Genomic DNA, 17,576 nt, shown 5'->3' with positions numbered 1-17,576 from the left:
TTCAAAAGTATTAGGGTACCATCGGATTTAAGATTACAACTCGATCCAATAAAAGGTTTCGGAAGAACGAGAGTTGTAACTTAAAAAAACGCCCATAATATAAACCCGCTTGAAGACTAACTCAGATTTCTCCCCCTTTGTCATCAAATGACCAAAAGGATCGAAACTGAGGACTAACGCCCCTGAAGAAATTCAAGTCGATGGAGGAGCGCCAATGTTGTCGGGGTTGTTCGTTGAAGTAGGGCCTTCTGCAGTGTCGTCCAAATCTTCATGCTCATCAGTTTCACGCGATGAAGAATAAGAACTCGCCACCAGATCAGGAACTTTGACTCTCTTGAATTTCTTCGGAGGTGGTGCAGACCAGTCAAATGCTTCCTGGAGACCCATAGTCTTCAGTTCTTCCGCGGAATATACATGAGTGAGAACAGCCCAGGTGCGGTTGAGGGTTTCATGAAGGTGATACTGATTTTTCTTCACTGCATTATGGGTTGAGGTCATGTTGTGAAGAGTTGCAGCAAACTGAGGCTTCACCCATTTGTGATTGCGATCAACCTTCTGATGAAGACTGAGGAGTAACTCACGGTCAGTCATCACCCTGGGTGCTGTTGCTTGAGGCTTTTGCTTGGCTGATGTATTTGTGGCAGTGTCATGTGTTGCAGAATCGTCATTGGTGGAGTAAGATGTAGCTAGACGGAATTGACCATCCAATGGACGAGTGCCTTCATCGATCACAGCAGCTGCCTTGCCCTTATCATCAAATGATGAAACTGGTCGCTTGAGGACTTCAATGGGCGGCAAGTAGCTACCATGGTTCAGAGTGTCAGCCTTGTAATTCAGTGAAGATCTTGCCCTTATGAATCTCATAATCCAAGGCGCATAGGGCTTCAGCTCAAAAGGTGACATAGCAACATTAGTCAGAGTCCTCATGAAGAAATCATGGAAGTTGACGGGAACGCCATGAATGATGTTAAAAAGCATATTCTTCATGATGCCAACGACATCTTCATCATTTGAGTCATGGTCTTTGATAGGACTCATTGTCTTTGTCAGGATGCGATAGACAGTCCGAGGCACATATAGCAATTCCTTGACGAGGAATTTGGTTCGTGGGGCCTGCCCTGGCTTCAAAGGCTTCATGAGCACTTTCATATAATGATCTGTCAGTTCGCGGTCATTATAGATGCAACGTGCACTGGCATGGGGAGGATCAAGAGGAAGGACACGAAGCAATTCAGTTGTTGGTGCCTTATAGTGAGTGTTTTCTGTCATCCAATCCAGCACCCATGAATTGACATCTTCAGCATCTCCGGTGATATGCAAAGTGGCATAGAACTGAAGAATGAGTTCTTCATTCAAATCACAGATATCAGTGCAGAAATTCAGTAGTCCTGCATCGTGAATAACTCGGAGGACCGGCTTGAAGCACGGCAGAGATTCCATATCCACATGAGGAATATGTTCATGATCGAAGATTTTGTCCTTGTCAAAGAGCACTGAGGAATAGAAGTCGGCTTGAGTAGCAGTCCAGAAACGTCTCTTCCTTATGCGAGTAGAGTCATATGGATTGTAATCAGTGAAGAACACATGCTCAAAAAAGAAGTCTTCAGCCTTGAATTTTTGCTTGCTAGAGAACGGATTCTTTGGTTTGGGCAGAGGAGTGTCAGTGATTTGTAGCACAACCCCAGGAATGACGATCTCAGGTGCTTCAGGCTGAGGAATTTCTGGTTCCTCTTCTGGTGCAGTTTGGGGATCAGCAACAGCAGGTTCTTCAGCACTAGCGGCTGGAATTTCTTCATGAACAGACGATGTGGGATGAGTTTCTTCAGAGCCCATTTGAACCGTTGTAGCCGGGGACTGAGGAATTTGTTGAATAGGAGTGAAGAGAGGAGTATTGGGACGATGATTTTCCCAAAAGTCATCGTTCATCACTGGTGTAGTGCATCCAATATCCACATCTTCATCTTCTTTTTCAATTTCCTCAACACCAGCCTCTTCAGCTGTGAACTGAGGCATAGGTGAGGAAACGACTGGCGTTGAAGGGAATGTTTCCACTTCAATTTCTTCATCAAACTGCTCTGAGGTAGCAACAGAATGATTTTCTTCATCAGATCCGCTTGGGATCTTGTAGTCTTCTCCATAGGGAACAATTTCCTTGGATGACATGGAGGAAAGCGGAATGGCATCAATAGGATTTTCAAGCGAGCTGGTCATTGGCTTCATTTTCTTTGCGGCCGAAGAATTTGACGCAGCTGATGCCTTCCTTTTCTTCACTGCAGCTCGCTCTGCAGCCTTGGTCTTCTTCACTTCATAAGCAGAAGGAAGAATTGGAGTTGGTGTTGGCGCAGGAGGAGCTGAGGACTGGGTTCATTTTCTTCAGGCGCAACAGGTGCAGTTCCCCTGATCTCTTCAGTTTCTTCAGGCGCACCACTAGTGGATGCCCTGGGAATTTCTTCAGCGGCTGGAATGGAGTCATCAGCCCTAGAACTTGTATTCTCATCAGCAGGTTGAAAGTCATCAGCAGTGCTGCCATGTTCTTCAGCAGGCTGAGCAGAGTCTGCAGCTTGAGGATTTTCTTATTGCGATGGGGCTGCAACAGTTGTCATTTTCTTCGTCAAATTGACGAATCTCACTTTGGCTCCTTGCCAATCAGCATTGTATGCATCGAAGTCCTTGTTGAGGGCTTGGATCTCAGATTGAGCCTTGAGAAGTTCTTCAGGTGTCAGTCTAACAACATTCTTCTTTAGAAGTTTCTCCTTTCTAGCTTGTGCTCTCTTTATCTCACGAGCCTTTTCAAACTTCCATTTCTCTTGAGAGATGAAATGGGTCAACATATGACTTTGACCAGCAGTCAGAGGTAGATCAGGCATTGGAGTGTTTGGATCCTTATGGCATAAGTCAATATAGTCGAGGATCTTCTTCGGATACAGAAGCAGGGGCACAGGTGTTCCATTGGCTCTGGCGGCCTTTGCTTGTCTGTCTCTGATGATTTCTGCAAGTTCTTCATCGGAAGCCTCATCATCAGTGGGCACTTGGAAACCAACCTGTTTCTTTCTTGGACTTGGCCGAGGACCGCGTCCAGCTGTTGCTTTTGTCTTCAGCAGAGTGGGGCCTGATGAGGACATTGGTGCAGCTGAGGAACTCGCTGAGACACCAGAAGCAATTGAGAAACCCTGAGTCCTTTGACATGTAGCCAGATGCACAGGAGTTGAGGACTTGAAGGGAGCTGCTGAGGACTTTGGTGGAGCAGCGGTAGTCTGAGGAATTTGCCGTGAGGGCACGGCTGAGGAACTTGGCTGTGAGGGCGCTGATGGTGAAGCACTTGGCTTGCGAGCAGGCTTCTTCGGCATTGATTTCCTCAGCTTGTCCGAGGTCTCAGCGGCAGCAGTAGCAGCAGAATCCTCATTAAATTTCCTCACTGCCTCCTTGGCTTGTCTTGCCAATTTTGCTTGGCGCCTAGCCCATTCTTCAGGAAAGTCTTCACCACTTTTGATGCTAGTGGGATCAGCGACTTGGCCAGGTGCCAATGGAGCTCTTGGGCATGGAGGATTTAAGGCGAATTTCTTCATGTACTTTGGAGTAACATATCGATATTCCCTCCATTCTCGTGCCCATCTTCGTTCAATCCTCTGAATGCGCACTTTGCGCTAATTCTTGTTTTCTTTGCCAAACTTGGCTTCATCAGGTGTGCAATAATCCTTGTATATTTCATCAGGGATCTCGAAAGCAGTCATGACCTCCGGTTTCTTTCCTCCTTTCTGCGGTCTCTTTCCTTCAGCCATTTTCTTCAGATGAGGAATTTGAACAATTGAACACTCTGAAGAAGTATGCAGTTTTTCTTCGAGGAACGCTGCAAATGAGTTAAGTTGATGAGAACCTAGTGATTCAGCAGCGGACATGAGTACCTGTGAACAGAGTGTAGGTGCGAGGAATTTGGAGAGGTCATATGCGTTCTCAGAAGATTTTTCGAAAAGACAAGTTTGAGGAATTTGACCAGTTGAGCCTTGAGGAATTTCACTAAGCGTTCTTGTCTTAGGTTCCAGAGTTGTATAGATCGAAAATCCGCACAATTGAGGAATGTTGAAGAAATGAGTGCTTAGAGAGATGGATCAAGAGCATACAGTGTGTGAGGTGTTCATATGTGAAGATTTGAAGAATAAAACACCTTTGAAGATTTTCAGAAAAGTTTGAGAATCAAAGCGAGTAATAAAAGTGACTTTTAATTACCCGAACTGAAGAACACGACGAACAAAGATGAACAGCGATGAAGTTCGTCAAGTTAGATCTCCCACGCCCTAACTTGGCAGAGGAAGACGGCTACGGCGGCGGCGGAGTGAAGATTTCCGCAGCCGACGCGAGTACGACGGCAACGAGGTCGAGATAGTGAAGATCTTCCTCACCGGCGGCGATGGAGTAGCGGCGGCGCTAGGGTTTGAGGAGAGCTCGAGCGAGAGACAGCGACCGAGCGGAGTAAATGAAGTAATGAAGGGGAGAGGGGTATTTATAGCCACGGTAAAAACTGTTCACCCGAAGATTTTGGGACGAACATGCCCCTGCCCTTTCTTATTCATGCGAGATGTGTCACCCACGTACTGTGCAGATGAGATCGTGTAAGATCGTGGGTGAATAAAATAATGCATCGTGGGATGCAGAACGATTTGAGCGGTAAAACCGAAAATCTGGATAAGATTTGTTTTAAAGTTTCGTTCGCAATTTCTTCAGCTGACAAGGACACAGTGAAGACTTTGAACGAGTTTCAAATAGAACGCACAGGAAGAATTTGTGAATAGATTGGGTTGAGTGTAGCATAGAGGGGGAAGGGTCCGATCACATTCACTTAGCAGAAATCACAACTTGAAGATAGCAATAAGTGAATGCTGTAGAGGACATAAACTCATATATATATATATAGCCAATGAAGAAAAACGACGGAAATAGTGAAGATTTTGCAAAGTTGAAGAATTTGAAAAACTGAAGACTTTCAAAAATGAGGAAAAACTCAAATTGAAGATTTTCAACTTTTTGTGGTGGCGTGACCAACCGTATAAGAATGATGATTTCAGACACCGCGTACAATTGTCGTAGGGTTCTGAGAATCAAATTCTTCATTAATTTCTTCACACTTAGAGTGTTATTCTTCATTGATTGAAGAAAAACGTTTCTTCATGTGTTGCACATCTAAATCATCAATTCTGCATAAGGGTTAGGATGTGTGTCCTTTTCAAAGAACATTCAAAGATTCTAAGATATTTAGCTCACACCGCAACTTGCTAAATCTGTTTTCGTCCAAGGGCTTAGTGAAGATATCAGCTAGCTGTTCTTCAATCTTCACATGCTCGATGGAGATGTCGCCCTTCAACACATGATCACGAAGAAAATGATGACGAATCTGGATGTGCTTAGTCTTCGAGTGCTGAACTGTGTTGTGAGCAATCTTGATGGCACTCTCATTGTCGCAGAGGAGAGGCACATTCTTCACGTTGACGCCATAGTCCTTGAGGGTTTGCTTCATCCAAAGCAGTTGAGCACAGCATGAGCCGGTAGCAATGTATTCAGCTTCAGCAGTAGACAGTGATACGCAGTTCTGTTTCTTCGAGGACCAACAGACCAAAGATCGTCTGAGGAAATGACAAGTGCCAGATGTTGACTTGTGGTCCACACGATCACCAGCATAGTCAGAGTCAGAATATCCAATGAGATCAAAAGCAGAGCCCTTGGGGTACCATAATCCTAGTGTTGGTGTGTGAGCTAGATATCGAAGAATATGCTTCACAGCCTTATGGTGTGATTCCTTCGGTGCAGCTTGAAATTGGGCACACATGCAAACACTAAGCATTATATCTGGCCTAGATGCACATAAGTACAACAAGGAACCAATCATGGAGCGGTATACCTTGTGATCGAAGTCAATACCATTTTCATCTTGCTTGTTGCGGTAGATCCACTTTGTGCCAATGATATTATGCTTGCGAGGATCTGGGCGATTGACCAATTCCTAGACATTGTTCAGCTCGAACTGATGTAATTCTTCTTGCATAGCCTGAATCCACTCCGGCTCCAGAAATGCTTCATCTACCTTAGTGGGCTCTGTGATAGAGACAAAAGCATAGTGCCCACAAAAGTTAGATAAATGTGATGCGTTTGAGCATGTGAGAGGACCTGGTGCGCTAATGTCATCGATGATCTTCTCCACTTGCACTTCTTTTGCAACACGTGGATGAGTTGGTTGTCGCTGAGGATTTTGATTAGCATTTTCTTCAGCACCATTTTCCTCATCATGTTCTTCAGGTGCATCAGCTCGACGTTCTTCATGAACAGGAATGAATTCTTCAGCAGATTCTTCAGTCGGAATGACATCCTCAGTTGCCTTGAGCTTGATAGCATCTTCAGGTGCTGGTTCATCTAACACAGAAGGTTGGTGCTCTCTTTGCGAGCCATTAGTTTCATCGAACCGCACATCTACAATGTCAATAATCTTGTGAAGAACAATGTTGAAGACTCTGTAGGTGTGCGAGTCCTTTCCGTAACCAAGCATAAAACCTTCATGTGCTTTCAGTGCAAATTTAGAGTTGTGGTGAGGATCTCTAATCCAACATTTAGCACCGAAGACTTTGAAATAACTCACATTGGGTTTCTTGTCAGTGAGGAGTTCATAGGCAGTCTTCTTGAAGAATTTGTGAAGATATACTCTATTGATGATGTGGCAAGCAGTATCAATTGCATCAATCCAAAAACGCTGAGGCGTTTTGTATTCATCAAGCATAGTGCAAGCCATCTCAACAAGAGTTCTGTTCTTGCGCTCCATGATGCCATTCTGCTGAGGAGTATAGGGAGCAGATAACTCATGAGTAATACCAAGTTCATCAAGATATGCATCAAGACCGGAATTCTTGAACTCAGTTCCATTGTCACTTCTGATATGCTTGATCTTCACACCAAAGTTGGTTGAAGCCCTCGTGGAAAATCGTTTGAAGACTTCCTGCACTTCATGTTTGTAAGTAACAATGTGTACCCATGTATATCGAGAATAATCATCAACAATGACAAAACCATATAGAGATGCATCATTAGTGACTGCTGAGTAATGATTAGGTCCGAAGAGGTCCATGTGAAGCAATTCGAATGGACGGGTGGTGGTCATGATAGTCTTCGCTGGATGCTTGGCCTTGGTCATTTTTCCAGCTTCACATGCTCCGCATAAGTGATCCTTGAGGAATTTGACATTCTCAATGCCAATGACATGCTTCTTCTTCGCAAGCGTGTTCAAATTCCTCATGCCTGCATGACCAAGTCGTCGCTGCCATAGCCAGCCTTCTGAAGCTTTTGCAAGTAGACATACGGCTGGTTGTGGTCCTGTAGAGAAATCAACAATATACAGATCTCCTCTCCTAAAGCCTTCGAAGACTTTGGAATTGTCAGCTTCCATAATCACAACACAGCGATATTTGCTGAAGACAACAACCATATCAAGATCACAAAGCATTGAGACTGACATGAGAATGTATCCTAAGGACTCAACAAGCATGACTTTGTCCATGTGCTTATCCTTAGAGATAGCAACCTTACCAAGACCCAATACCTGACTTTTGCCTTTGTCAGCAAAGATGATATGCTTCAGAGGTGACGGTGATAAGGGAGCATCCATCAATAGATTCTTGTCACCAGTCATGTGATTTGTACATCCACTATCGAGGACCCATTCAGTGGTTTTGGGTTGATCATCCTGCAGATGAATTAGTGTAACTTACAATCTCATATGCTTCATCAGTGAAGAATATGATATCAAGTTCATCAGATGAATTTCATCAAGCAGTAAACAGATATAGCAGTATTAGGACGTGTGAAATGAAAGTTCATTTCATCATGATTTGCCTGCATCATTTCAGGCACTTTCGTCAGGTCCCCAGCAAATTCTTCAGACGTTAAAGCACGTCTGGAGACCTGACCCTGCAGAAGGGATTAGTTCTTTTTCTTCACCACCCACATCTGGAGGGGTGGCAAAGAGATCATCATTCTGCAAGCACCATATGAGAAAGGTGGCAAAGATGCCAAACCATTTTGCTTCACATAAGAGGGGTTAGGGTAAGCATATGAATAAGCAGAGTAATTCCTTGAGGAATTATGAACATAATGGTTTGAAGAATAATGCACATATTCATAACCCTTATCTCTACCCTGCGACACAGAGTTGTTAGCACGATGATAATCATATGAGGACTTTGATATAGTTGAGGAATTTGATCCATGTGAAGAATTTGGTCCATATGAAGAATTTGATCTGGGGTTTCTGTTCTTCACAGGTGGTGTCATGAGGACATTCACCTGAAGACTTTCAACACAACTTTTGGGAACCCATATTTTCTTCATAGGGGAACCGTTCCTGCAGTTAGTGCCAACATATCTAGCAAATACTTCACCATTCTGATTTTTGAACAGTTTATAGTTGGAGTCAAATGACTCATCAGAAGAATGAGGAGATTCACATGTAAAGCCAGATAAGTTAGATGGATCAACTGGAGGTCCCTTTGCAGCAGCCCATGAGGTTTTGGGGTACTGCTCAGGCTTCCAATATGTTCCATCAGCATTGAGTTTCCTCTCAAAGGCAATACCCTCTTTCCTAGGGTTTCTGTTGAGGATCTGCTTTTTGAGCACATCACAAAGTGTCTGATGTCCTTTGAGACTTTTGTACATGCATGTCATGTACAGTTCCTTCAGCCCTGCATTGTCAGTGATGCTAGCAATGTCCTCAGATGAGGAATTAGTGATAGCAGAGGCAGATGAAGAATTTGTAACAGTTGAAGCATTTGAACATTCAGGTGAAGAATTAGCAGATTCACGTTCAATGCACTTTAAGCATGGGGGAACAAATTCTTCCTGAGAAGCGCTGATTTGTTGAGCTAGTAATGAATCGCTCTCCTTCTGAAGATCTTCATAACACACTCTTAGCTTCTCAAGATCTTCCTTTCTTTGAAGAGATTCAAGAGAAAGCTTCTCGTGATCTTGCTTTTCTTGAAGAAATTCATAAGAAAGTTTCTCATGATCAGACAAGAGAGCGTTATGATGACCTTGAAGGTTATCAAACCTAGACTGAAGTCTCTGAAGATTTTCAGTCAAGGCTTTAGTTCGATCCATTTATTCACCCAACATATCGTCACTTTTATCTAGCATGTTTTGAACCTTTTCAAGAGCCCGTTGTTGTTTCACAGAAATCTTAGAAAGTTTAGAGTAGCTGGGCTTGAGATCCTCATCAGATTCATTTTCACTAGATTCAGAGGAGTTGTATTTGAGTACCTTAGCACCTTTCGCCATGAAGCAATAGGTGGGAGCGTAGACATCATTATCTTCATCAGGCTTGTCGGTGGAGTCAGTTTCTTCAGTGTTGAAGATGGACTTGCTGACGAAGGCAGTAGCAACGGCCAGACTCGCCACACCAGACTCAGATTCTTCAGACGCCTCCTCTTCATCATTTTCCTCAGATTCAGCTTCAGAGTCCATTTCCTTGCCAATGAATGCCCGAGCCTTCTTGGAGCTGCTCTTCTTGTGAGCTGAAGACTTTGAGGATTTTGATGACGAAGATTTTGACGATTTCTTCTTCTTCTTCGCATCATCAGAACTGTAATCCTTGTATTTCTTCTTCTTCATTTCCTTTTCCCACTAAGGACAATCTTGAATATAGTGACCAGGCTTCTTGCATTTGTGGCAAAGCCTTCTCTTATAGTCATTGGATGAGGAATCATTGCCTCTTGAGGATTTTCCAAAGCGACCACGTCTTGTGAACTTCTGGAATTTCTTCACAAGCAGTGCAAGATCCAGGCTCAGTTCTTCAGGGTCACCAAGGCTACTACCAGAATCCTCATATTCAGAGTCAGACACAGCCTTGGCCTTCAGGGCACGTGGTTTGCCATAGTTTGAACCATAGAGATCTCTCTTTTCAGCAAGCTGGAACTCGTGAGTGTTTAGCCTTTCGAGGATATCAGCAGGATCAAGCGACTTGTAGTCAGCACGTTCTTGTATCATCAGTCCCAGAGTATCAAATGAGGAATCAAGCAATCTCAACAGTTTCTTCACAACTTCATGATCAGTAATGTCAGTGGCACCAAGGGCTTGAAGCTCATTTGAGATGTCAGTGAGGCGATCAAACGTTTGTTGGACATTCTCATTGTCGAGTCTTTTGAAGCAGTTGAAGAGATTCCAAAGAACATCGACTCGAGAGTCACGCTGAGTTGAAACTCCTTCATTTACTTTGGACAGCCTATCCCAGATAAGCTTAGCGGTTTCCAAAGCATCACTCTTCCATACTGTCCTTTGCTCAGATGGCCACATATGATATTCTTCGCTTGAGAATCGAGTTGTTTGAATCTCTTCACATCGGTAGCGCTCAGTGAGGGAGTGACAGAGGGGACACCATTTTCCACAACATACCAGAGATCGTTATCGATTGCCTCAAGATGCATTCGCATCTTGTTCTTCCAGTAGGGGTAGTCCGTTCCATCAAAGGTAGGACACCCAGCCGAGACCTTGATCATACCTGCGGTCGACATGACTAAAACTCCAGGCGGTTAAACCAAAATCACACAGAAAAAGGGAGTACCTTGCTCTGATACCAATTGAAAGTGCGTTATATCGACTAGAGGGGGGGTGAATAGGCGATTTTTATGAATTCTTCACTGAGGAATTTGCTGGTGAGGAAATTCCTTAGCGAAGAACTACTTGCAGTGGAATAAGTACTCAGAAGTAAACATAACAGGATACAAACATAGTCATCATGATGAAATGAAGACTAGCACAGAGTACAGAAAGCGTAAACACAGGGTAAAAAGATGAAGACGGACAGACTGAAGAAATTGAACTGAGGAATTTGTGAAAGTCTTTAGTCAAAGTCTTCAAGCACAGATATGAACAACATACAACACAGTAATGAGGAAATGAAAGAGTTGAGGAAATAGAACCAGTTAGTTGGTGAAGACAATGATTTGGTAAACCAGTTCCAACTGCTGCCTCAGTTGTACGTCTGGTTGGAGCGGCTGAGTATTTAAACTCGAGGACACGCACTCCCGGACACCCAGTCTCTGAGCTGCAACTCAGGACACCCAGTCCTCACCGTATTCTCCTTGAACTAAGACCACGCAGGCCTCGTCCAATCACTCGTGGTAAGTCTTCAGGTGACTTCCAAACCTTCACAGACTTGGTCACTCGGCGATCCACAATTCCTCTTGGATGCTCTAGACCTTGACGCCTAACCGTCTGGAAGAAGCACAGTCTTTAAAGGTAACAAGCGTCGGATCCACGCAGGATCAATTTCTTCAGTGGTGCTCAATCACTTTGGGTTTGTGCGGGGTTTGGTTTTGGGATTTTCCTCACTTGATGATTTTTGCTCAAAGTCCTCGGAGGATGGGTTGCTCTCAGATGACAAGTGTCAAGTTCTCTCGGAGCAGCCAACCAGCTAGTGGTTGTAGGGGGCGGCTATTTATAGCCTAGAGAGCAGCCCGACATGATAAGACATAAATGCCCTTCAATGATATGACCGTTAGGTGGATAAGATATTTTGGACAACCGGCGCGCAGCACAACAACGGTTGGAAATTTGACTCTCAAATTCCTCAGGGCTATCATGTTCCTCACTGTGTAGGCAATTCACACTGGTGAATTCCTAACTCCTCAGTCAGAGCAAAGTCCTCAGTGAACAGAAGAACTGCGTCTCTGTCACTGAAGAAATTGACTGAACTGTATGAGATTTCCAATGGCTTCACTCGAAGGGATTGGTAGGTGTAGGATTTTGAGTTGAGCATCACATGGAAATTTTTCCTTAGTATTTCCTCGACCCCTTTTAACGGTACGGTGTTTCCTATGACTCAAGAAAGAGAAAATGGAACTACGAAAACAAAAGTCTTCACGCTTCATATTTCTCGAATGAATACCAAGTCTTCAAGGTCACACCAATTTCTTCACTTTCAAAGTCTTCAGAAAGTCTTCAGAATATCAAAGTCTTCAGTCGAAGAACTTCATTTTTAGGGGTCGACTTTCTCTGTAAATATCAAACTCCTCATAGACTTATAGACCCATGTACACTCACAAACGCATCAGTCACTTAACCTATAAGTCTTCAATACACCAAAATCACTAAGGGGCACTAGATGCACTTACAATCTCCCCCTTTTTGGTGATTGATGACAACATAGGTTAAGTTTTCAACGGGGATTAACATATGAAGTGTAAATACTGATACTGAGGAATTTGATTGCAAGATATAGAGAACTCCCCCTGAATATGTGCATAGTGAGGAATTTGCTTTTGAGGCAATGCACATTTGAAGAATTGAATCATGGAGATCTCCCCCTATATCTTGTAATTCATACACGCATTTGATATATAATATGAAGAATTTGAAATGCATTATGAAATATGGTGCCTGATGAGATTCAGCATCCATGCAATAATATTAACGAGGAATAAGCATGCAGAATAACACATCAAAAGTATCAGAGCATAGTGCATCAAAGTCAGAGCACAATGCACCGTTCAAAAGTATCAGGGCACCATCGGATTTAAGATTACAACTCGATCCAATAAAAGGTTTCGGAAGAACCAGAGTTGTAACTTAACAAAACGCCCATAATATAAACCCGCTTGAAGACTAACTCAGATTTCTCCCCCTTTGTCATCAAATGACCAAAAGGATCGAAACTGAGGACTAACGCCCCTGAAGAAATTCAAGTCGATGGAGGAGCGCCAACGTTGTCAGGGTTGTTCGTTGAAGTAGGGCCTGCCGCAGTGTCGTCCAAATCTTCATGCTCATCAGTTTCACGCGATGAAGAATAAGAACTGGCCACCAGATCAGGAACTTTGACTCTCTTGAATTTCTTCGGAGGTGGTGCAGACCAGTCAAATGCTTCCTGGAGACCCATAGTCTTCAGTTCTTCCGCGGAATATACATGAGTGAGAACAACCCAGGTGCGGTTGAGGGTTTCATGAAGGTGATACTGATTTTTCTTCACTGCATTATGGGTTGAGGTCATGTTATGAAGAATTGCAGCAAACTGAGGCTTCACCCATTTGTGATTGCGATCAACCTTCTGATGAAGACTGAGGAGTAACTCACGGTCAGTCATCACCCTGGGTGTTGTTACTTGAGGCTTTTGCTTGGCTGGTGTATTTGCGGCAGTGTCATGTGTTGCAGAATCGTCATTGGTGGAGTAAGATGTAGCTAGACGGAATTGACCATCCAATGGACGAGTGCCTTCATCGATCACAGCAGCTGCCTTGCCCTTATCATCAGATGATGAAACTGGTCGCTTGAGGACTTCAATGGGCAGCAAGTAGCTACCATGGTTCAGAGTGTCAGCCTTGTAATTCAGTGAAGATCTTGCCCTTATGAATCTCATAATCCAAGGCGCATAGGGCTTCAGCTCAAAAGGTGACATAGCAACATTAGCCAGAGTCCTCATCAAGAAATCATGGAAGTTGACGGGAACGCCATGAATGATGTTAAAAAGCATATTCTTCATGATGCCAACGACATCTTCATCATTTGAGTCATGGCCTTTGATAGGACTCATTGTCTTCGTCAGGATGCGATAGACAGTCCGAGGCACATATAGCAATTCCTTGACGAGGAATTTGGTTCGTGGGGCCTGCCCTGGCTTCAAAGGCATATAATGATCTGTCAGTTCGCGGTCATTATAGATGCAATGTGCACTGGCATGGGGAGGATCAAGAGGAAGGACACGAAGCAATTCAGTTGCTGGTGCCTTATAGTGAGTGTTTTCTGTCATCCAATCCAGCACCCATGAATTGACATCTTCAGCATCTCCGATGATATGCAAAGTGGCATAGAACTGAAGAATGAGTTCTTCATTCCAATCACAGATATCAGTGCAGAAATTCAGTAGTCCTGCATCGTGAATAACTCGGAGGACCTAGATACTCCAATGTCACCTCAAGTATCCATGGGCATGATTATACGATATGCATCACACAATCTCATATTCAACTATTCAGCCAACACAAAGAACTTCAAAGAGTGCCCCAAAGTTTCTACCGGAGAGTCAAGACGAAAACGTGTGCCAAACCCTATGCATAAGTTCATTGCACCCGCAAGTTGATCACCAAAACATATATAAGGTAGATCACGTGAATATCCCATTGTCACCACAGATAAGCACGGCAAGACATACATCAAGTGTTCTCAAATCCTTAAAGACTCAATCCGACAAGACAATTTCAAGGGGAAAACTCCATTCATCAGAAGAGAGTAGAGGGGGAGAAATATCATAAGATCCAACTATAATAGCAAAGCTCGTGATACATCAAGGTCGTATCAAATCAAGAACACGAGAGAGAGAGAGAGAGAGAGATCAAACACATAGCTACTGGTACATACCCTTAGCCCCGAGGGTGAACTACTCGCTCCTCATCATGGAGAGCGCCGGGATGATGAAGATGGCCACCGGTGAGGGATTCCCCCTCCGATAGGGTGCCGGAACAGGGTCGTGATTGGTTTTTGGTGGCTACATAGGCTTGTGGCGGCTGAACTCGCGATCTTTTGTGTTCCTCGATGTTTTTAGGTATATTGGACTTATATAGGTGAAAGAAGTCGGCCAGGGGAGCCACGAGGAGCCCACGAGGGTGGGGGCGCGCCCAGGGGGTAGGGCGCGCCTCCCTGCCTCGTGGCCACCTCGAAGCTTCCCTGACTTCCACTCCAAGTCTCCTGGATTGCTTCCGTTCCAAAAATTACTCTCCGGAAGGTTTCATTCCGTTTGGACTCCGTTTGATATTCCTTTTCTTCGAAACACTGAAATAGGCAAGAAAGCAGCAATTTGGGCTGGGCCTCCGTTTAATTGGTTAGTCCCAAAAATAATATAATAGTGTATAATAAAGCCCATAAACATCCAAAATAGATAATATAATAGCATGAATGCTTCATAAATTATAGATACGTTGGAGACGTATCAGCATCCCCAAGCTTAATTCCTGCTTGTCCTCGAGTAGGTAAATGATAAAAGAAATAATTTATGAAGTGTGAATGCTAGTAGGTGCACAAGTTTGATCAATGATAATTTCAATCACCTTTTTTAGCATCATTATATGCCATAACAGCAGCTCATCTCATAAAACTTCTCATAATCAAGTAACAAGCTATTCAAATGTTAGACGAACACAAAGAACTTCAAAGAGTGGCCCTGCTTCCCAAGAAGGATGGAGCAGTGGATATTCGTGATTTTCGACCAGTGAGCTTGATTCATAGTGTGATCAAGATCTTTGACAAGACCCTAGCTACACGGCTTGCTGCGGATCTTCCTTCCATTGTGGGAAATCACCAGAGCGCTTTCGTGCGGGGATGATCGATCCACGACAACTTCATGCTCTTCCAATGCACGACACGGAGGCTACACGCCCTGCAGGACCCGGCCATTATGCTCAAGCTTGACATATCAAAGGCGTTTGACTTGGTGCAATGGCCATTCCTACTAGAAGTTCTACGCACGGCCGGATTTGGTGAGTGATAGATCATGTGGGTCTGTGGAATGCTGGCAAGCACATCAACAAGAATCATGGTCAAAGGTACGCCGGGACGGCCAATCTGCAACACCGTGGGCTTGAGGCAAGGTGCCCCACTATCCCCAATGATGTTCATCCTTATCATGGAGCCCCTACACCGCATGTTTGAACTCGCGACCGCTAGGGGTTTGCTCACTCTGCTGGCAAGAACTGGGCTGCATCATCGCCTCTCGATGTTTGCCGACGACGTAATGATCTTCCTCAAGACAAATGAGCGGGATTTGAACACGTGCGCTTCACTTCTTACTCTGTTTGGAGAGGCATCAGGCCTCTGCGTCAACCTTGCCAAGAGCACGGTTTATCCTATACGATGCTCTGCCGAGACCATGGAAATAGTGGAGCGAACACCTGGGTGCCCGAGGGGTGCCTTCCCGTGCAAGTACCTTGGGTTGCCGCTCACTTTGAGAAAGCAGTCACATGTTCAGTTATCAGGCCTTGTGGATCAACTCACTGCGGCATTGCCAAAGTGGAAAGCAACAAAGATGCCAAAGAGTGGAACAATGCTCCTTATACAATCAGTGCTATGTGCGATTCCGCTGCATGCGATGATGGCACTCGACCTCCCGCAGAAGACAATCTCAGCAATGAACAAAATCTACCGCAGTTTCCTTTGGTGCACGGAGGCAAACTCGTCCGGCGGCAGCTATGCGGTTGCTTGGTAATCGGTATGCACCCCCAAGTGGGCGGGTGGACTACGCATTCCCAACCTAGGATGGATGAACAAAGCGGTGCAAGCAAGGTGGCCTTGGTTACAATGATCGGACACAACACAACCATGGGCAGAATTTGACATCGCTGTGCCAAAAGCTTCAAGACAAATCTTCAACGCGGCTGCTCGCTGGACTCTAGGGGATGGAAATGCAGCACTCTTTTGGGAGGATAGATGGCTCGAAGGACACCGGATCGGGGAGATTACGCCCTTAGCCTATGGGCGAGTCAGGAAGTGAATAATGAGCACATGCATTGTTTCCCAGGCGCTCCTGAACGACAGTTCGGTCACCCAAGTGAGCCGGAGGTCACTCCTAAATTGTTACGTGAATATCTGCAGTTGCGGACCATGATCCAAAGGGTCGAGCTTGACCCAGCACAGAGCGATGCCATCTCTTGGTCATGGGAAGCAAGCGGATGCTACTCAGCACGGTCTGCCTATGCAGCCAAGTTCTGGGGCCGGCAGGTCGTCCCCACGGCCAAATTCACATGGAAATCAAGGGCAACGGTGCCCTGTCGCTTCTTCACATGGCTCGCAATCCAGGACAGGTGCTGGACGTCCGATCGGCTAGCAAGACATGGACTAGATCATCAAGACTGCTGCCCAATCTGCAGCCAAGAAGAGGAGAGCATAAACCACGTTCTACTTCAGTGCTTCATCGCACGGGAAGTGTGGACGGAGATCTGCCATCCCTTGCGCAAGCCGGAGTGGATACCTACTGCGATCAAAAGCCTCAGGGCATGGTGTCAAGGCAAGGGGGGAAGAGGACATGCCGAGAGAGATGCAAATTCAATCATCATTCTATTGATACGGCAGATCTGGAAGCACTGCAACTCTATCGTTTTTGACGGAGCCACACCTTCAAAGAACAGGATCATACAAGCAGTCGTCCAAGAGGGCCGTGTATGGAAGCAAGCGGGCATACTACGAGGAGACATGGATGCTTTCTTTGCAGAAGTGGAGGGGTGGGCAGTGGAGCGTAGGTAGACATAGGAGAGAGAGGTGGAGGGTGGAGTTTGTGTGCAGTGTATATATGTAATCTTTAATGCTAATGTGGACGGGCTCTTTACCCCGATTCCGTCTTTATAATATAGTACGCACACTCGTGCGTATTCGAGAAAAAAATGTTAAAGCATAGACCATAAACTTTCTTGAAAACTAGCAAACTATGTTCTCAGCCATCAAACAATTGCAATTCATCTTATTTTCAGCAAGGGTCTATGTAAGAGCTTTGATTTATCAAATCCCACATACTCAACTATCATATAGTCTTCCATGATTGCTACAACTCGAAGCATATTTTTAGAACAAAT

Source organism: Triticum aestivum, chromosome 3B (genome assembly GCF_018294505.1).
Source record: "Triticum aestivum cultivar Chinese Spring chromosome 3B, IWGSC CS RefSeq v2.1, whole genome shotgun sequence".
Taxonomy (NCBI): Eukaryota; Viridiplantae; Streptophyta; class Magnoliopsida; order Poales; family Poaceae; genus Triticum; species Triticum aestivum.
Note: the sequence above shows the minus strand (reverse complement) of the source record.